We start from the raw sequence: 22920 nt of genomic DNA, 5'->3' as shown, positions 1-22920 counted from the left end.
TAGGTTTGGAAAAGAAACATCAAGCTAACAATACAATATTAGAAATAAAAACCGATAACAAAACTGTAGCAAGTAATGGCGAAATTATAGAGGAAATGTGTCACTTTTATGAAAACTTATATACAAGTAAATCTATTAAAAATGATGATATAAATGCTTATTTAAATGACGTGGAATGTCTAAAACTTAGCAATAGTGAAAAAGAATTTTGCGACTCATTACCTACAATTGATGAATGCGCAGATGCAGTCAATAATTTGAAAAATAACAAATCCCCGGGTTTAGACGGTATACCGGCTGAATTTTATAAATGTTTTTGGAAAACAATTGGACCACTCTTTTATGAAGTTTTACTAAGTATTTTCGATAAACAGGAACTACCCTTTTCACAGCGGTTAGCTCTTATTACTCTTTTATTTAAGAAAGGGGACAAAAATAGCCTTAAAAATTACAGACCATTAAGTTTAACAAATACCGACTATAAAATTTTAGCTTTTGTCCTTGCCAAAAAATTACAAACAGTTATTGATAAACTGATTAGCAAGGAACAATCAGCATATATAAAAGGCCGCTTTATAGGCATAAATGCAAGATTAATCTTAGACATCTATGAATACTGCATGGAAAACAATAATGAGGGTTTATTGCTATTTTTAGATTTTGAAAAAGCATTCGATTCAGTCGAGTGGAATTTCCTTTTTCGAGTTTTAAAACAATTTAATTTTGGGGAAAATTTTATTTCATGGGTCAAAATTCTTTACACAAATCCAATTTTTAGAGTTAAGAACAATGGATGGATTTCTAAAACTTGCAAAATGAAAAGAGGCATAAGACAAGGGTGTCCTATCTCAGCACTTCTATATCTGTTTGTCGCGGAAATATTGGCTTATAAATTAAAACACAATTCAGAAATTCAAGGAATAAATATATCAAACATAGTAGACGATTTAAAAACTATACAACATGCGGATGATGTCACTTTAGCCTTGAAAAATATTTCTTCTTTAAATGTTGCAATAAGGACTGTAGAAGAATTCTGTAAACACGCTGGATCAAAAGTTAATATAAACAAAACGCAGTGTATACTACTTGGTAGTTTAAAAGACAAATATAATAATATTAGCGGCATTGATGTAACCAACGATGCTGTTAGATGTTTGGGTATTTACATTGGACATAACAAAAATCAATGCTATGAACTTAATTGGTTACACTCTTTTCAAAATATGGAAAAACTGTTCGAGTCCTGGAAAAAAAGAAAATTAACTATATTTGGAAAAGCATGCATTGTTAATTCACTAGCTATATCTAAAATAATTTATGTGGGTTCTATTTTACCTATGCCTGACCCTGAGTATATTAAACAACTGAAAAAGAGTATATTTAATTTCATTTGGAATAAAAGAGATAGAATAAAAAGAGATACTGTAATTGGAAGGCAAGAAGATGGCGGTATAGGAGTTGTTGATATTGAGTCGAAGTTTAAGGCCTTGAAAGCTGCATGGTGTAGAATATTGATTGACAAAACATGCATAATTAACAAAATAGTTGATAGTTATCTAAGAATTTTAAATGTAGATATCAATTATGTATTAAACGTATCGGAGACTAATAACTCAAATTTTGAAATAATTGTTAAACTTCCTATTTTTTATAGAGAAGTATTTTGTAGTTTCAATGATTGTAAAAAAAACATTGACATTAATAAATTATCTGATATAAATTTTGCTAAACAACCAATTTGGAACAATATTTTATTTCAATTTGATAATAAAACAATCTGTCATAAAGGATGGATTCAAAGCGGCATATTGTATGTAAAGGATCTTTTTAATGGTGATGGCCAATTCAAAACGCCTCAAGAATTGTCATGTATTCTAAAACAAAAAGCTAACTGGATGTGTGAATATAGAATAGTTAGAAATGCAATATATAAAAAATCACTAACATTTGATATGAAATGTTGTCAATATATACAAAAAGTATCCAATTGTGATTTTCTTTTTATTAATGGTTTACATTGTATTGAAGACAAGAAATGTAAATTTTTTTACGAAAATTTATTGTTCAAAAAATTCAAACCTCCCTGTCACCAGGCATTGTTTAAAAGACTGTTTTCAGTGGGAAAAGAATATTGGAATGACATATACAAAAACAAAGTAAAAGATATATATGACAAACGAATATGTGAATTTAACTACAAAATGCTGAACAATACAGTGTGCTGTAACAGCTTTCTTTTTAAATGCAAATATAGGTCTTCTGCTTTTTGTAATATGTGTAGCGAAATTGAAGATGTAAAACATTTGATTTTTGAGTGTAAACATGTTAAGATGATATGGTCAACTTTAAGCTTAGTTATAGGATTTGATATACAGTGGAAACATGTTATTTTGGGTTTTTATTTTGAGAGAAATACAAAAATACGCTATTTTAATACTATTGTGTCATTCATAGCTTACAAGATATTTAAATATAAAATGTGTTGTAGATCTCAAAAGAAAACAGAGACATATAATGAATTAGTTTTATATTTGAAAAACAATATCAGATACAATATCGATGTACTTGTAAATATGTCAAAAATACAAATGTTTAAAATTAATATTGTGAAATTTGCAGATATGCTGTAATTGTTATAATACATGTAATCATACTCTATGACTAACTATCTTTGCCCGAGATAGTTGGATTATGTTAATGGGCTGATTTGCAATGTGAAATAAAAAAAAAAAAAAAAAAAAAAGATTAATGGTCGCCTACTACATATATAGTGCAACGCCAGTAAAAACTCTTTGATTTTTACATTTCAAATAAGTCATACTTTAAACACATCAAAAGACAACAGTCATAATAGTGTATTGACAATATTGATATTATACAAGCCATCATCTTGGCTAGACATGTATGACATTGTGTATACTCATAAAGAACAGAACAGTTCAATTCTTAAACAACAGAGCTGGTTATATCTTGCAGTTAATTAAAAAAATGAAATATTCTATCAGACCACTAGCAAAACAATTAGTAATAATAATTTGTGTATCATTAGCGCTTTTGCAATTTTCATATACGCGGGGGTGTTAAAGGGGAAGGAAACTAAAAATATGTTGTACAATAAATCAATTAATTATCATCTACTATAATTGTAAATCGTATTTATTTTCATTAAAACCCCCGGAACAATGAATTAATCAAGAAAATCGATCGCTTAATTTAAATTTCCCGCCGCCATGGGGGCTGCCATTGAACTTTAATCTATGACGTCACACCATCTATTCCGGTTTGTCTTATCAACATAAAATCATGATATTCGCTCTAAATGACAAGCTCTGGAAAGTTTGAAACAATATTAATTTGAGACCGTTCTTTTATCTTTGCAAACTACAAACTGACGTCAAATGGAGCATGTTCGTTGAAATCTAAAAGCGGAGGTAAGGGTCGGAGAAATCTTCGCGTAAATGTGGAAATTGTCAACAGATGCCAAGTATCATAGAAAATGTTTGCCGTCGTTATTTCGACATGGTAATTCCGACTATAAAGAATGAATTTTAAACACCCCGTTTACAATTATAACATTTATTCAGTTAGCGAAGAACTTGACTCGGAATAAAATATTTAATCGAGGTCGTTTTCAACTTTGAATGATAGCAGATTAACAGCGGTCATTTACTTATGAAAATGCATACATTTATGCATACAATGAAATGCATATATTTATGCATACAATGAAACATGTATTTTTTCTTTAGATTGACGTGTGGACTCAAACATTATCAATTTTGTTTAGTCGATTATTTGAGTAACAGAAAGGCATAAACCAGCGTTAATTATATTCAGAGCACTGTGTATATTCATTTGTAGGTGTAAACCAAACAGGAATAGATGGTGTGACGTCAAAATAATTAATTTTTTTTGGTTTTTAATACAAAAGAGTTCTACATCATGTCAGCCTCCAGTAAATACGATTTCTCCTACTTCAAACGTTCATTAAAGCTTAATTACGTATTTTATTTTCAAAACAGCATGACCACACGTGATAATTTACACCACTTTATTAAAATAAATAAATTATGTTTTTGACTTTCCTTCCCCTTTAAGGAAGCATATGGAATCTGAGTTACATGTAATTCCGTGAAATCACAAATCTTAGTTATTATGTACATATTCAAATATCTAAGTAACGAAACGTAGATCAAAAACAAATTAAAAATACTGAAGACAATTTTTTTCCAAAAATTAGTTGGTATTAGGTAGATTTACACATTGATGACGTCATGACTAAAAGTTGAATGTCGTGTGAATTTGATTGGAAAGCATTGTAAACATATTCGAAATATAACTAATCTAAGATTTTTAATAAAGTATTGTGGTGTGATTTATTGAGAATTGAACATAAGAATACTGGGGGAGATGTAAGTTTTATCAATCATTCGCTAAAAGGTATGTAAATTTGCTTTTATTTCACGGCCAGACTTTCCTCTGTCGTTGTTTACGATATAAAAATCCGACTAGAACAACACTACTCCGTATATATTGAACTTGAAATTTTATACGTATCGTTAGTTTGATCAATGCCTAAATTGAAAAGTGCTGCTAGAATCCAATGTTGTGTGTTGTTTTGATGCAATTTGCCGTTTTCCGTGCAAACTATAAAAGTTGGGAAGGTTTTACGAGAACCGGATAAATAACTTTATAATAAGGAAAAAACATAGGATTCTAGCAGCGGTTTTGATTAAACTGAGATGTTTTGCTTTCACTTGGTATGTTTATTTTATTTTTGAAACCATGGGGTAGTGTTGTTCTATCTCATTTTATGTTAAGGAATATACGTCAGCTATTTATAGTTGTCACGTGATAATGCACCAATGTGGCAGTAATGTAGTACCCGATTTTATTGCACTGACATCTATTTTAAAGGATAATACTAAGTTTTTGATCTTATTCAAAATAATTATTTAATTTCACGATTTTGAATACACCAGTCTAAATAAGACGCTAAATTGCCCATTTGCTTCCTTAACACCCCCGCGTACTTTTATAAATAGCATTGGATTTAACACAATCATACGGTAAATTAAGTAAATATCACAACAAATATTTCTGTCATCCAATCAATTGAAATATGAATAGCTAAACGGTACTTGAAATATTATTAAATATAATAGTTCTGCCATCTTGTCATTACCTTTCAAACCCTTTCAGTTTACAGTCAGTTGACTGAATGTACAAAGGCCCATACTGGGAAATATTTGTCTTTAAAATACTTTAATCCAAAACACAAATTTTTAAACTGTTTCGATTCTATTGATTAAAAATGCTACATGTCAGCTTTGAAAATTAAAACAAAAGCAGTTGTGCATAAAATCCATTTTAACATGGATTTAATAAGTAAATCCAAGGCATATATATGTAAATACACGAACTGTTTGAAATAGTATAATTAAAACTGTTGATAATTTTATCTCAACTTAGGTTTGATAGTATTTTTAATGCATTTTTAAAAAAATTATTTTTGTTATCCACGTGACGCCATTTATAAGCTGTACTTATTCACATGGTATATTAATTTCTGTATGTGCATGTATTTTGTTTATTCAGCACTATATATTTTTTTCTTGTTCTAATATTTCGTTATATCTTGGTATATAACATTAGTCAGATAACTTTTTGACAGCGCGGGCGAGAGGCTGCTAGCCAAGTAGAGTTTCAATCCTACGCCGTTCTAATTAGTTGCAGTCCATGGAACAACAAATGTCTCTTTTAAAATGAAAGAAACCATTATATAGTTGTTGACGTTAATGCACTCTAGCGGCCCGTTGTTTATCCACATTTTGTGTTATCATAAAATGATATACTGCCCCCTCCCCCTTTTTTTGGAGGAGGGGGGGGGATGCGTTAATTAAAATAATGTAAAAAATAACACAATTTTAGGAATACTAAACTTATTTTCATTTAACCAGTGATACCACAATGGTTATTATCTATTGTAAGAACGCAGCAATGTTAAGGCGTCCCGGTGCTAAAATACGGCTGGAAAACGATATTATTTGAATCATCGCAAAAATACCTTGACCGGGAGCATTTCTTAAGATCTCTAATACATTTTTTGACACCGATGTTAAACATTATATTTGATGCATTTTTGTGACGTCATAAGTACTTTGTAATCACGTGACGAGCGAATCCTAATATTCCAAACTATCTATTTAAATCGCATCGGCGCAGGTGAATAATTACATTAAATCAAACATATTTTTTTAAGAAAAATCCTTTGTTAAGTCATATACTTTGAAGTTGTTGCTTGGGAAACAAATATATATTTCGTTTATGGAAGATATTGTTGACACATTCCACAAAATCATCAAAATAATGCACATTTTTACTAAGCGATTTACAAAAAATAGATTAAATCCGAAGGTTTCCCAAGCACGATTTACATTTGTAATTATATTCTCTACCAATTTTACGTAAAATATCCTAAAATTGTGTTGATCTTTCACCTGTGCCAAGCTGGTTTTACATGCATTAAAATTTCTTCATTCAATTGTTTACACGTAGCAGGGAGGGTCTCCAAACAACTAGTTTATGAATAGTCTTTTAATTAAAACGAAGCTTTAAAACTGTCAATTATTTGATACTGGTTTTTAATATGAATGAATTCTGTACGTCTAGCATTAACGGCAGCATCTACGATAGGGAAACATGCGGTATTAATTATACTGGTTTGATATAATTATACCCCCGCTCCGAAGGAGAGGGGGTATACTGTTTTACCCTTGTGTGTCTGTCTGTCCGTCTGTCCGTCCGTAACAAAAATTTCTGTCACATTTATCTCAGCAGCTATTTATCGCAGATGCTTGAAATTTTAACACAGTGTTTGTTAAGGCATGCAATATCGTGGGATATATTTTTGTACCAATCGGACGTCAACTTCCTGTTAAATGACGACTTTGCTTATTTTTTAACCAAAATTTTCAAACAAATTTTCGTCAAAGATTTCTCAGCAACTATTTATTGCAGATGCTTGAAATTTTAACACAGTGTTTGTTAAGGCATGCCATATAGTGGGATATATTTTTGTACCAATCAGACGTCAACTTCCTGTTAAATGACGACTTTGCTTATTTTTTAGCCAAAATTTTCAAACAAATTTTCGTCAAAGATTTCTCAGCAACTGTTTATTGCAGATGCTTGAAATTTTAACACAATATTTGTATAGGCATGCCATATCGTGGTATATATTTTTGTACCAATCGGATGTCAACTTCCTGTTAAATGACGACTGTTTATTTTTAGCCAACATTTTCAAACAAATTTTCGTCAAAGATTTCTCAGCAGCTATTTATCGCAGATGCTTGAAATTTTAACACACTATTTGTTTTGGCATGCCATATTGTGGGATATATTTTTGTATCAATCGGACGTCAACTTCCTGTTAAATAATGACTTTGTTTATTTTTTGCCAAAATTTTCAAACAAATTTTCGTCAAAGATTTCTCAGCAGCTATTTATCGGAGATGCTTGAAATTTTTACACAGTGTTTGTTTAGGCATGCTATATTGTGGGATATATTTCTGTACCAATCGGATGCCAGCTTTCTGTTAAATGTCGACTTTGCTTATTTTGCATATTCACATCAGAGCGGGGGTATCACTAGTGAGCATTGGCTCACAGATATCTTGTTCACTTTTAGCGTTAAGGATGACGTTTACTCAGAATGAAAAAAAATTCCACTGATGATAATGAAAAACCAACTATTGTGTGTTATAAACCTTACATGGTAGTGTTATTCTTCACTTTCAAAAAAGTAGGTCAATGACCTACTTTTTGAGTTAATGGCCAATGAATATTTTTTGAAAATTTAAGAAAAATCCATAAAAATTTTACACCAAGATTGAGATTTTCTTAATTGTGAAAATAATAAAAATTGCTTAAATCTTTAACAAATGAAATACAGTTTATAAATAGTAGTGGCATTGAATAGATACAACGCATTAAGTTTTCATTCACAATTTTTATAGATATTTTAGTCCGAATTTCCTCTATCAGTTTTTAAATTACTACCCATTTTTGATTCAATATAACAAAAAACTGAATGATGATAATGCGAAAACATTTATAGTATTAAACTAAGTATATTGACCTTTCTCTGCTGGCATAAAATTTATATGAGGTCAATGATCAAAATTTTGAGATATGATGTCTTTTATCATTTTTAGGCATTTTTCAATATTTTTGTAGTGTGTTCCATACGATTATCTAAACGAAAATGCAAGATAAAACCAACAAAAAATATGCAAAATTATGTTGACTAACAAATAAAATCTTAACTTTAAATATTACAGTACTACCAAAAATATTTCAGTGGAATACAAAATCTGAAAAATTTAGTCCGAATTTCCTCTGTTTTGCTAAAAGTCAAACTTTGTCAGAGCCTAATTCCATAATTTAGTAAAAATATCGATTGTTATGTCAATAATAATTCATTTCATAAATACTTTTTGTACTTTAAACAAATTTTACTCATGAAATTGAACTTTTTAACAATCCGGATTTGAGAACTCAAACCCTGAGTAAACAACGTCCTTAAGATACATTCCCTGAGAACTATCGACAGGAATGCAGATTGTGACGTCAAAGTCAATTATGACGTCATATCGTATGAAGTACAGACAAGTGACTTTCTACATATCGCTGTAAAATCCATCGGGAAGCCTTAACATGCCCGCGAAATGTCTCGTTTACAAGATACTAAAAAAAATGTGAGACAATAATAAATCTGACTTGGCAATAAAGTCAGTTTAATTTGGAAATAGTTGCCGATATCTGTCGGTTATTTCCCCTAAAAAGATAGGTGGTGCACTGCTTGTTGACGTTCTCACTTATTTCAGGTGTCTGGAAACAGAAACACAATTCAATGATTATCAGTGAGGCTGCAGACAGACCATAGTTCATTTTGTCTACTTACCAGGTTGAATACAGAAAAAGGCACTATCTCCTTTGTGTTGATCACTTTTTAAGTGACTCGAGTTTGCTGAACTTGAAAACTTGTCATGTTTAATCACCGTGATCTATTTGAAAAGCTTATTTTCAAAATATGGTATTCCTGATTTGATGATTTCGGACAACGGCCCCCAATGCTCAACTAGGAAATTCACCAACTTCTCAAGAAGCTATGGATTTGTTCAAAAGATCAGCATTTGAACAAAGCAATCGATAACCAGAACGCACTATACATACACTCGACTCGACCAAATTGAGAGAGCGGCTAATCAAAACATAAATAATATAGCTATATCAGCTTTGTGCACTGATGCACAATATGATTTTATTGGCCATAGATATACACAAAGAGATGAAAGCATGTTTCGACAGAAGAAGCAACGATTGTAACAAAACAAATTGATTCTATATGTGCATACACTATTCTACCCCTGTCTATCAGATCGAGCATAGTACTAGAAGTTATAAAATTTTAGAACAAGAATGCATATACCATCATAGCACTTGATTAATAAGTTATATAGCTTATCATTAAAGTTTTTAAATCAAATATGACCATTGGGTTACTGGAATACACTCTCTGTCTATCTTCGCTCTCCAAGGGTTTTCGGTCCACTTTGCTCCCCATAAACCCCTGGCGGATTTCATTACAAAAACTCGTTGATGTGATGACGCTATCTAGCGAGCAACTTGAGTTACGCCCCTTGCATATTTACATTTTAATCGATTTAAACAACGGGTTATATACACACTGCACTACGGCATTAATACAACTTGAAAACATGTTGACTACCGAATATCGGAACATAATTAACGATGCTATTAAATACGAATTAAGCTATAACCTAGGGAAAGCACGGAGTGTTTTTATTCATAGTGTTTTTGTAAGGACCTGTACCGGGAGTGAAAAAAACTCGCCAATTTATATGAAAGCGTTCATGCCATAAAACCAGGTATCGTTGTCGTGAATATTGCGGACCAAAGAAATTAAATAAAACAGAGCTCATTAAACCTTTAAAAGCAACAACCATAAGCTGGAACGTATATACTAACGGAATAGGCAAAGTCTACATTCGCCATGCTTACTTCCCATGCTATCACGCGAGCCTTGACAAGTTTGTATGTTCAATCCCAGTAAAATATATAGGTTTTTAAAGCGATCTGGTTAGACCATCGCTTGGGAGGCACTGTACTCGAGAATTTGTGTCTTAACTTGTTAGAAGCACCGATTGTTTAACCAAAGATCACACTTGTGTTTTCTTTAAAGTTTATATTTGCAAGCACTGCATTTTGATCAGCTACTTGCAGCTGCAGTCAATCATAAAACGGAGCTTGTCGCCGAGTTTTTGGTATGAAATCCGCCAAAGGTTTATAGGAAGCAAAGTGGACCGATAACCTTTGCCTAGCGAAGATGCTCTTTGCCATTGCCTCCAGGGAACTCATATAACCAGATATTTAAAACCTATATATCGTTGGCTGTTCAAGGTATTTTTTTTCTTATTTCTAACATATGAAGGTTTTGGAAATTAGCGTAATTTAAAGAACGGTATCTTACATAAGAACAAAGAGTGAGAACCAAAAAAAAAAGGTGCAAAGATGCTTGTCAATCAATGTTCATTTGACTAAAAGACGGATGTATATTTTCTGTCCAGATAAGTTGGATTTGAGTACCGTGGTTTAAATCAACTTTATCTTTCAATTTATTATTACCTGTATTATATAAATACTGTTTTCATTCGTAAAAGCACAAGCTTGACCTTTCGTTTACTTTGCAATATACACCTTTTTTCATTCGTATATATATATACGTGTAGAAGTTCGTCATTATAAAACCTGATGACGTAATGAACATTTTTCGTTCTTCACGTACACCTGGGCAAACATGTTGGTTTGCTTAATCTCTTCATTATTATATTGCAAGTTAATAATATTTATGCTATCTACCACTGACTTAAATCCTCAAAAGCGTTTCTACCACATTACTTTCATTTGTGCTATTTCGTGCTGGTTTATCGAAAATTAACTGTACAATAAATATTTATCAAGCAAAAGTGGAATTATAGTTTACGGTCATTTTCTAACACGCCTTGAAATACCAAAGTGGTAAGCAGATACTTCCTTAGTTTATTGACAAAATGTCTTCATTTGATAGGATAGAAATGCATTATCACTTTCGATATAGTAAACAATTGTTTGAATATAATCATTGTTTTGTTGCATTTATCGAAGATTTGATTAAGAAGATTGAAAAGAATATGTATTGTCTGATGCATTATTCCGAATTGATTGTATGATATGCACAGGGGGATGCCAATACATAATTCAGCAACATGGCTGCAAAATAAAGAGTAAATGATTCCAAAACTTTCAGTAATTCCATTGAGCCTCTTCTAAATGTCACCATGATCATTAACGTTATAGAATTATGACATTTAGAATCGTACGTGCAATTTGTGAAAATTTACTCGTCCACTTCACTACAACTTAAAAAAACAATGATTAGATAAAGGACGCTATACATAGGGATGTGTGACTCTTCTACCAAGACATATGAAGGAGGTAAATAAGCACGGGTTATGCGTCGCAAAATTCGTAGCAAACCCTTTTCTTTTTAGTTTTGACAACGATGTAAAAATCTAACGAAAAATGTTAAAATAATTTAGCATAAAAAACATTTTTAAAATGTTTAATTTGTGATTTTTATAGCCACATCAGTAGGAACTGTCTGACCAAAATTGCTTTTATTCCGTTAGTATTACAATTGAATATACATGTACTATGATCGTCGGAAAACTGATTATCATACACGTCAGAATAAAAATGAAAATATAGCCTCTCAATGTTTGCAAAACGTTTTTCAAACATTGAAGCAATCAAAGGCTTCTATCTTTAAAATGATTAGGATTGACGTACCTTAGTTAATTATGCTACGGTCAAAAGAAAAATAATTAAACAGTAATCATGTTATAGCATATTTCGTTATCATTATTTAAAAAAAAAATATTAATTAATGGTTATATGCATATTGTCTGTTACAATTGTTTGAACAAAATATTAAAAAGACATTGCATAACATTTTAAACATGCAGTTAAACTGAACATCTAACTGTGGAAAATACATGAAAATACTTAAAGTGCAAGGGGGTTGTTTTAATTTCCTTTTCATTGTGTTTATTGAAAAATTGCGAGTTAACTAAATGTCAAAGCAAGATACCACAGCCAGAACGAAAGCAGCTGATCTTAGTTATGCAGTTTCCGCGCGATATGTTTTCTAAATAGGTCAGGCTTTTTGAAAACCCACGCCATTATACAAAGAGTACGGATTTAGAAAGGATAATGTTTTCGGTAAATGTAAGTATCTCCCTTTTATCTGCTTGGGTAGTGTGTATATGTACATATAACTGTTTGGCGCTAAACCATATCATATCTGTTTACTACTTATGTCATTTACTTGGTAATACAGTGCTAGCAAAATGCAAATCATGTGCTGTAATTCTAATTCCATTTCATTTTCAACTTTCTGAAACAATTTTTACATTTTACAATTAAAACGGCATGGTCACGAATTTGGTCAAAAATTATTTTGTGATTTTAATATTAACAATGCTACAGAAAGGCATTTAAAAAAGGCAACCGAAATATGATTGTCATTTGTTGAGTTATAAGTTAGTTACAGAGCATGAAATTCTTTACTATGTAAATAAAGCGTTTGTTAACATTTTTAACGTTGAAGTAACAATTTTAGTTTGAAACCTGACGCGAATGTGTTAAACGTTAGGAACTGTTAATCTTTGTTTAAAATAAATAAAAAGATAAGCAAATAATCCGCAAAAAAGATTTTTACCGGTATATTGAACCTATGTAAACAAAAACAGGGCACGAGCCTTGTTCACATGACAAAGAATTGTGAGCCTGTATCTTGCTCATAAATCTGCAAATGACTCTCAAGTTCTGTTTGATCATTTGAAATGCATTTCTAAAGGATTGTAAGTAATACAAAAACATAAGAATACAATTTAGCTAAAATCGTGACCATGCCCCTTTAAGTAATGGCTGTTATTACTATAACAACCAGAATGTGTGCAAAACTTTCCAGACGATTGCCTAACTGTTACCATTACAATGATTTGAAACCTTGATATCTAATGAATTTGGATCATAATGGCAATTTATATCTCAAATAACCCTAATGGTCCAACTTTAAAAGCAGTTCTCTGTTTGTATTGTTCTTCTATTTAAATCTGATGGTAGGCTGCCTTAACATCTAAAACTGTTAAGTATTTGTTATCAGATAGGATTGTTTAAAATTAATTCTACGTTTAACGTCACATGAAAATTTAAAACCTACGAGGGAAGGAGGACAAAAATTTCAAACAAATGTGTATTTATTAAAAGTCACCCATTCAGTTATCAATACATCAACACTGTCATTAATACATATGGTAGGATTCAATCTGTGTTAATTTTTTCATTTTCCAAGCAAATACTGTTGTGTAATTTGGTTATATGTACTTTCTCTGGGTACATCATACTGGACAAGAAGAATCTAATGGATTTTCATCACCACAAACATAGCAAACCAAAGAAAAACGTTTTCTTTTTGTGGAAAAAGTTGCTCAACACATGTGACTCGCAAGTTATCTACAATTAAAAAAAAAAAATTCCATACATTTTCATAATGACACATTTTAGAATTTAACATATCAGAGTTGTGTCGTAAGATTCACTGTACCTACTTCTAAGATATCAAGACAGGGTTCTTGAAATAACTACCACCCTGCAAGTGTATTCCACTTCTTTCTGTTCTTCCAATAAGCTGGGCCACCAGTTTCTTCCTATTATATATTATTGAAGAATGTAATCTATTATTATTCCTGAACATATTATTAAAAATGTAAATCATAAACATTTCAAATGTAAGGGATTTGCAGTCATTATCATGCGAGAACTCTAATCTAAATCAGTAAATTATGCTGACTTATTGCATAGCATTGATGCTTTCTTCTTTGTCTTTCACTTCAAAGTATTACATCCACAATTATCATGTTTAAAGTCAAATATTGTCAGTTTGAACACAAAAATCTTAGTATGATTTTATAGGGTTTATTCACCTTTGAAATTGAAAGAAAATTAAATAGTAACAAATTTATCACATCTTGAAGTTAACATTGAAGTTAATGGGGAAAGGTATAATTTGAAGTCTAGTACTTGTAGGTGTTGTTAAGAAGTTGCTTTCCTCTTCTTAAAAAATGGGAAAAAATCAGAACTAAAATTTACTGTTAACATTTAGATTTTTTAGAAATAAGATGGGTAATTATTTTTGTTGTATGTGGACTACTTTAATAAATATATTCAAAAAACCTCGTTTTTTGGGCGAAAGTTGGTTCAGCAAGGTTCATGCTTTGTGACTTGACAACCGACATATCACATTATACAATTTGGAACTGAGATTTTTACAGGCAACTTCGATAATCTATTGGTCCGATTCATTATCGGTAGTGCGGTAGACTCTCATTTTCTTCTTATTATGAACAATGAATACCTCGATACTGTATTTGAGCATGCTTTCTCTCATACAGGATATAGAATTAAGTCACTAAATGAAAACCCAAACCGGTACTACTTTTTCAAATCCGGATCTGTTTGATTTTTTTCAAAACAACAATTTATCGACGAAACCTAAGCGCGGGTTACGTTAAACGTAAAATTTATTTTAAACAGCCTAAAGCATGTAATAAGTCATCAATTTTGGAAATAACATAATTGGCCTTATTGGTTCGTGAGTTTACTTCGTTGAACATATACTTTAACGTCACAAAATGAATACTGCCTGGCAAGTGACGTTTGAAATTAAGATGAGAGTCTAGTAAGCACATTGATAGCAATAATTTATGCATTAACCAAGGATATATGAAAAATGTATAAATAATTCATAAAATAGAAATAAAGTGTCACTTCAAACCTGTATTTATGTAGTCTAAAGATAATAATGTTCCCTTTGTTGCTACCATAAGGCATAAAAGTATTCATGTTTTTCTTCAACCATCTTTTTAGCTCACCTGAGCTGAAAGCTCAAGTGAGCTATTCTGATCACGTTTTGTCCGTCGTCCGTCCGTCTGTCCGTCCGTCCGTCTGTAAACTTTTTTACATTTTGAACTTCCTCTCTTAAACCGCTTATCCAATTTCAACCAAATTTGGCACAAAGCATCCTTATGGGATGGCGAATATAAATTGCAGAAATAAAAGTCCGATCTGTATTCAAAGCGGAGAAAACCTTGAAACTGTAGAAAAAGGGGTGCACTTTTAAAAATCTTCTTCTCAAGAACTACTGAGTTCAATTCAACGTAGTTTAGCATAAATTATCCTTATGGGAAGGAAAATATAAATTGCAAAAATTAAGGTCTAATTCTGTTTGAAATCTGAGTTATTACGAAAATAATAATAAAGGAAAGGCGTGTTTCAGCTTCGGGTTCGGCATCCGGTAAAATGGGTAGCAATACTTGGCCTGGGCAAAATAGAAGATTGGCAGTTATTAATCTGCCAATCTAATTAACATTTCAGGATATTTGATGGACCAGTAATATTTGTATTCGCTGTAAATATTGTCGCAAAATAATGCGTATTTGGAATTCACGATTGCCGATCTGCCCCGGCTTTTATTTTGCCACGGCCTGGGTTTGCATACCAATTTTACAAAGACTCGTATTCCATACTTCTAAAACGAGGTTCTTTGTTTAAAGCAGCCATGACATTATACGAAAAAGGGTCGATCTGACTATGATGAATTTGCTTGTTATGCAACAGTTCGCGTATGAAGGGAAATTTTTGAAACATGCAAAATAGATTGGTGCCGTTTTTGTGAAGTAAATTGAGGCTAAATATTTCAATGCGGTGACAGTTTTCACACATGACGTTGGTGTTAGCTTGTTCTGATTTTCGTTTCGTTTTAATTATTTATGCTTTGTAACCTGGGAACTCTCGTCTGTATTTCGTGATTTTTACGTATCAATTCAAACAGAGACTTCGGTAAATCAAACAGTTAACTGTTTACCTGCGCAAATTAAGCAAATAAAAACGACATCTTTAAAACAGTTTCCATAGTTCTGACACATTTCTGTTGCGGGGATAAAGTAAGTATCACTTTTCCTAAGAAAATATCACAGCGGAAAATTATCCTGGTTTGCACGCGAGGTCATTTAATTATAATGCAGAAGACAAATAACATTTTTTAATGTTTTTAATTTGAGGAATTGAGCACATTGAGGTACAATATTCTTCTTCACATCTATACATGTAGGATTTTTGAAATAAAATACAATAACTATTATATTTTTTTTTAATACAATAACAAGTAGTTGATGAAAAAAATGTACCTATATGCTCTCATATATTTTGATCGCTTTCCAAATTGTGGGGGGGGGGGGGGGGGGGGCAGAACGAAAAGAAGTTAACAACTGAACAGTGTAACCCCACCAAATGTTTAGTTTTATATCTTGCGTACGATTTTCTTATTCTGGTAAAAATAGTTTTTCATGAAGGTACAATGTCAAAGATTACGTGTATGCAAAAATAAGTGTAAAATTCAAATACTTGACAATATTTAGTTTTTGTTATTCTACCGAGGGACCATATGGCACAATATCTTTTGAACGCCCTTTGTTGCTAAGGTGAGCGATGTGGCCCCAATGGCCTCTTGTTATAAAACGTCTGTAAGGTTCATGATCGGACAATTTTTTATTACCTATCACAGATCATTTATCAACAGCATGTTAATTTGTAAAAATGCATTGCTTCAGGGTCGTTGGATTTTTTCCTAATCAACTATATGATTTTCAAGACAAGATATGCTTCTCATTGTGAAGATTACACAAGAAGACCCACCATGTCATACCCCCCTCCCCTCCCACACACACACACACACACACACACACACATACGTGTATCAACCCTTTTTTGGGGACCTTGTCAAAATATCTCAAATTGGGGACCAAGAGATTTCACAGCATAGTTGACATTGTTCAACTCATTTTATTCTGTTTGTATCCTCATTTGAGTAGATAAAGTGAATCGTTGTGTTTAAACGAAATATCAATGGATTTTGAAAACGGGGACCCGGAAGTGCCAATCTGAGGACTTGAGTGTAAAGTATGGGGACCCTGCTCCTTATAATCAAACAAAACTGAGGACCTTATCTAGATTAGACTAAATTCTTAAAAAACATAATGGAAACGTTCATTGCAGAAAAAACTTACACTACCAACGTTAGCGCTTTGTGTATTTTTTCTGCAATGGCGCCATCTTAATATCCCACGTGGATCCCCATTTTCTGAGGATTCATACAATAATATATGATAAATTGATATTAAATGGCAGGTTACTATCATTTCAACATTCAACCAAATGAGATTTAAAACGTTTGAAAAATGTTATGTGATTAAAATCTTAAATCGCGAGGAATACTTGTACCGATAACATAAAAAACTGAAATCCTAATCCTCACATAACTACGTGTATAGTTTGGGAACTTAGGCATGATAAATTTTATTTATTTATTTTTTAAATATATTTAACTGAGGGCCAATAACACACACAGTACACCTTTTGATATTGACATATGAATCCAATTTAAATTAAACTGAGGACAAAACACACACGGTACAACTTTGGGGAATTACACATGAATAAAGTATACACTAAACTGAGGACCTAATACACACGGTACAACTTTGGGGGATTACACATGAATAAAGTATACACTAAACTGAGGACCTAATACACACGGTACAACTCTGGGGACTTACACATGAATAAAGTATACACTAAACTGAGGACCTAATACACACGGTACAACTCTGGGGACTTACACATGAATAAAGTATACACTAAACTGAGGACCTAATACACACGGTACAACTCTGGGGACTTTCACATGAATAAAGTAAACACTAAACTGAGGACCTAATACACACGGTACAACTTTGGGGACTTACACATGAATAAAGTATACACTAAACTGAGGACCTAATACACACGGTACAACTCTGGGGACTTACGCATGAATATAGTATACACACTAAACTGAGGACCTAATACACACGGTACAACTCTGGGGACTTTCACATGAATAAAGTAAACACTAAACTGAGGACCTAATACACACGGTACAACTTTGGGGACTTACACATGAATAAAGTATACACTAAACTGAGGACCTAATACACACGGTACAACTCTGGGGACTTACGCATGAATATAGTATACACACTAAACTGAGGACCTAATACACACGGTACAACTTTGGGGACTTGCACATGAATATAATATACACTAAACTGAGGACCTAATACACACGGTACAACTTTGGGGACTTGCACATGAATAGAGTAAACACTAAACTGAGGACCCAATACACACGGTACACGTTTGGGGACTTACACATGAATATAGAATACACAAAGTAAACATTGCAGACTTTAATAGATATTAAGCTTTATATTGAAATTATGAAATATAGACGATTAAAGTCACAATTTACTGAACTTTCAAACGTTTCCAGGGCAATTTTGCATTTTTTTTTCGCCGATCCTACATTCACCACTAGAAGCAGTGTGCATTTAGAGAACATTAACATGGCAAATTATGCTGTAAAACCTTCCGAGATATCTAATTCTGGTCCTAATACTGAATTTAAAAAAATCATACATGTACAATTGTAATTTCTTTTCCACTTGGATCCACGGATTGTCAACATCCCCACTTATTCATTATGCTTACAAATATGCCTGATAAGAAACTACAGTATTGCGCGAAACTTAAATGGCAATAAAATTATAATTTATAAACTTTTGTTCAGAGTATGTGCTAAAGGCTATTCAAGGTATTAGCTGAAAGTTGGATTATTCTTCTTCCGTAGTTATTATAACAAAAATAAGTATTTTAATGTCATTCAAATCAAAATTTGAATTGTACGCAGAATGATCACAATACCACGTTTTTGCAGCACAATAAATTTCTGAACATTACAGCTCATGTGAGCCTCGTATTAACATATTTATATTTTGATGTAATGAATAAATTTCTTACTGCTCTACAACAAATTAACACTAATATAAGTAAACAAAATTTATTGGCAAATATTTTCATACAATTGATAAAATTGCAATTAAAGTTGCAATTATAGTTATCATTTATCATACACTTTCAATCCATTCATGTCAGTTTAAAACTCCACTTAAGGATGCATTCTTGTCATCAATTTTTTACTCCAAGTGGGTCTCCATGCATGAACATGTCGTAAAATTCAAACTGTTACAAGTTTCAACAAAACTTCTACAATAAATGAAATGAATCATATTTTACACAATAAACCCTTATTAAATGCATAAGTGACAAAGGAATATATAAAATTATGTCATTTACGACATACCATAGTCGGCGCGAACAACGATGGAGAGGGAAATCCGAAAGAAGAAAGGGTCGCTTCGTTTCAAAGCGATGTGAACATCAGTACGAGTCCTCCAAAAATAACAACTGAGAGACGAGGAAAGATGGGGAAAAAATTCAAACAAACTAATCGCCAGAAAAATTATTTTAGAACTGCAACTTACGAGCGAAATGAGTCGGAGGAAATTCCAGTAGAGGAAATCGAGATAGTTTACAGCAAACATGTAAGTCGTCAGTGCTTTAGAGTATAGTTAAAATGGCAACGTTTATGCTACACTATGCCCATCATATAAATGTTCTTCAAACTCAAGTATCGCATATATATATGATAATCTTATAGATCAAATCAACACCATTGCAACAAGCAGGCGATACATGTGTATATGGCGGCCCATGCGGTAATACCGAAATGGCTATTTTATGAGAAACATAAAATTTGAATGTTAATATAGTAACTATTTTCATTTTATTTTAATTTCGGCAAGTCTACAATAGAAATAAACCTTGCTAATAAACAGGAGATCATAGCTAGAAAGTTATTCTTCAGTTTTATCATTTTTAATAGTGTCAAGTCAAATGCAGTCAAAGAAATATGAAAGGAGACAGCTTATCTACAAATCAGTATTGATTTATTTGAGGGTTTTATTTTTAAAGATGATCCTCTAAATATATTCTAGCCAGTCAATAGTTTAAAATAAATCACTGGTCAATATTTTTTCTGAGAATCTTACATTTAAATTATAATTGAATGTCTATTTTCATGTAGAGCTACATTTGTATATATATATATATTTATACTAAAGAGATACAACAGAGTCTAAGAAATTAAAGCATTGTGTGTATGCACTATACTTTTTGAAGCACTAATACAATATAAGTCACAATAAATATTAAATGTGGCGAATTAATGATTAATTTGTTACACAATGGCATGGACATTTAACCTTTAAAATGTCATTTTTTCTGCATATCTAGTCTAAAGCGGAAAACTAGCAAGTTAACCATAATTTTGCTTATTATGTATTAATTTTTGTTTAACAGGTGGTAATTGCAAGTTATCCAGATAGCTGCAGCATGATGAGAAGATCACTGGCACTGTTTTGTTCAAACAAAATTTCCAATTTCTTCCTCTGCATCTGAAGAAACAGTCCTAACTGTGAAAGGTGGTCAGTATTCCACAGAGGCAAGCCTGTTCAATCCAGCAAATTTCCTCTGCTTAAGAGTACTTCGTTGACTTCATTAACAAGGAAATTGAGCCATCCTTACAGGGCATAGCATCAAGTCTTACTGGGCATAGCATCAAGTCTTACTGGGCATAGCATCAAGTCTTGAGATGGTCATGTTTTAGTCAACACCATGTTAGCAGTTGGAAAGATGGATGCTTTTAAAAAACATGTTGCAGGATTTGTTGATACAAAGCTTCTGTTGAGGTCACAATTCCCAAGGTTGCCATCTTATACCCGACAGACTTTAGTTTCATCTTCTTACGGTACATTGTAACTATGCTGCTCATGATGCTTTACTGTCATATCCCTTCAAAGCCTTGTATGATCAGTCAATTTTGATTCACAGAACAGTTAGAAGGCATCATTTTCTCAGCTAAGTGCAACTTTTTCACATGAACATTTGTCAATGAAGAGAATCATTTAGTGTATGGATAGAAAAATAGCTGTCAGTGACTTGAACTATGCAGTTCTAAAGCTAGCATTTAGTAGAGGAAGAGGGCACACAACAAGTTTTGTCAAAAGAGTGTGGAAGTGGACCAAGAGTAACAAAGTCATCAAAAATCAGTACATTCGCTTGCTGAACATTTTGGATATACTTAATTTATAAGTGATAGTTAAAGCTCATTATATCAGAAGTGATAGTTAAAGTTCATTGTATCAGAAGTGTATATACTGCCTTTGATTTTCATTATACCTGAACTAGTTACTAGTTCCAGTACATGTACCCGTATATACTGTATGATGTAACACAACACAACACCCCTGCCTCCCCCCCCCCCTCCAAAAAAAAAATAATCCTGATAAAGATAAATTGATAAATTCTACTGATAGTATATTTTGAATCACTCATTGCTATAAAGTGTTCAATTTATATCTATATTCTAGCTACCTGAATAGAATGATTTTGTCATTCAGAGAATTTTCATAAAACAAATGTTTTTCAACTGATCAGATGAAATAATGTGCAACTTCTTATATCAATAGACAAGACAGTATTGTAATGCAACCATATATTGATGTGTGTTCATTTACAATATAACCTAACAGTTTATTAGAATATATCATACATGTAATTGTATGTATATGAACTATCAATATATGCTCTGACCTAAAATGCATATATACTGGTTAAAACTTATTGATCAGACATCAATCCATTTTGAAGTTGCAGTTTTTTCATTCCATGGCATTGCTTGAATTCATTGAGAAAACACTGTCATTCAAAATCTATGCATCTTGCTGCTTTTTTTTCAAAGAAAAATACCAATGAATTTTAAATTTCATAATTATTACATTATTTTAGAAAATTTGAATGAATTAGAACATATAATTAGCAAGAAATACCTTATCTCATTCCATGTTATTCACACCAAGGTCAAGGTCACACCCAGAAGATGGTTTATAAGCACTATTTTTATGATTATTTTAAAGTTTATTTTGTTGTATGTCTACTATATATTCTTGAAATACTTAACTTTACATAATTACATTTGTTATTGAAGATAAATTCACCAGTTTTAAAATTTGGGCGAATAAAAGTCTATGTTTTGCTGCAAATATGGCTTATTTTGTTACCATAAAATGCTTCAATGGAAATAGGGGGTAGGGATGTAACCAACAATATTTTTTTCTTATATGCACACTAACCCCCACTTTTTATGCCTTCAGTTGGAATCATAATATGTAAAGAAAGTATACAAATACTTTCATAAAAAGTTAAATTCTAGATACCTGTCTAACTTAGGTTTATTTACCATATTTGCAACGAAAAACATGCTCCAATTTTACTTGGGGAACACACATTTTTGGGCATAAATTATCAAAAAAAGTTTGTTTCATAGTTTTAGATTTGTCTAAAAATAAACTCCGAGATGTTTTTAAGTAAGCAAAACTGAAAATGTCTGAAATCTGCTTTTATTTTCTAAATTAGAGGGAATTTCTGGTCAAATTGCTATTTATATGAGAATTTCAATACACCATTTTTGGCCCATGTTCTGGGGGTCAGATCTCTCTTAAATGAAAACGAACATACACTTTTCTTGTTTTCAATTTATTCCTTAGGAATAGTACTTTCAAAAAATCATAAGCATCTAAAAAGTTTGATGTAGGTTTTTTTTCGTGAATGAGCAGAATACACCCTTAAATATAGCATTTAAAAGAAGTTTAAATTTTGAACAAACATCTCCATCCAAATTAATTAACAAATTCTATGTAAAACAATATACTATTTGATCATACACAAATC

General features: G+C 31.9%; 1 long non-coding RNA gene across 1 annotated transcript; it reads left to right on the top strand.

Annotated features, from left to right (window-relative positions):
• Window positions 1-19442: 19442 nt before the first annotated feature.
• On the top strand, window positions 19443-21196 carry LOC117692311 (uncharacterized). Its single transcript, XR_010707747.1, has 2 exons — window positions 19443-19673; window positions 20491-21196. It is a non-coding gene; the product is annotated as an uncharacterized lncRNA (long non-coding RNA).
• Window positions 21197-22920: the final 1724 nt, after the last annotated feature.

This window comes from Magallana gigas, chromosome 1, assembly GCF_963853765.1.
Source record: "Magallana gigas chromosome 1, xbMagGiga1.1, whole genome shotgun sequence".
Classification (NCBI taxonomy): Eukaryota; Metazoa; Mollusca; class Bivalvia; order Ostreida; family Ostreidae; genus Magallana; species Magallana gigas.
Note: the sequence above shows the minus strand (reverse complement) of the source record. Positions and strands in the feature narration are given on the sequence as shown.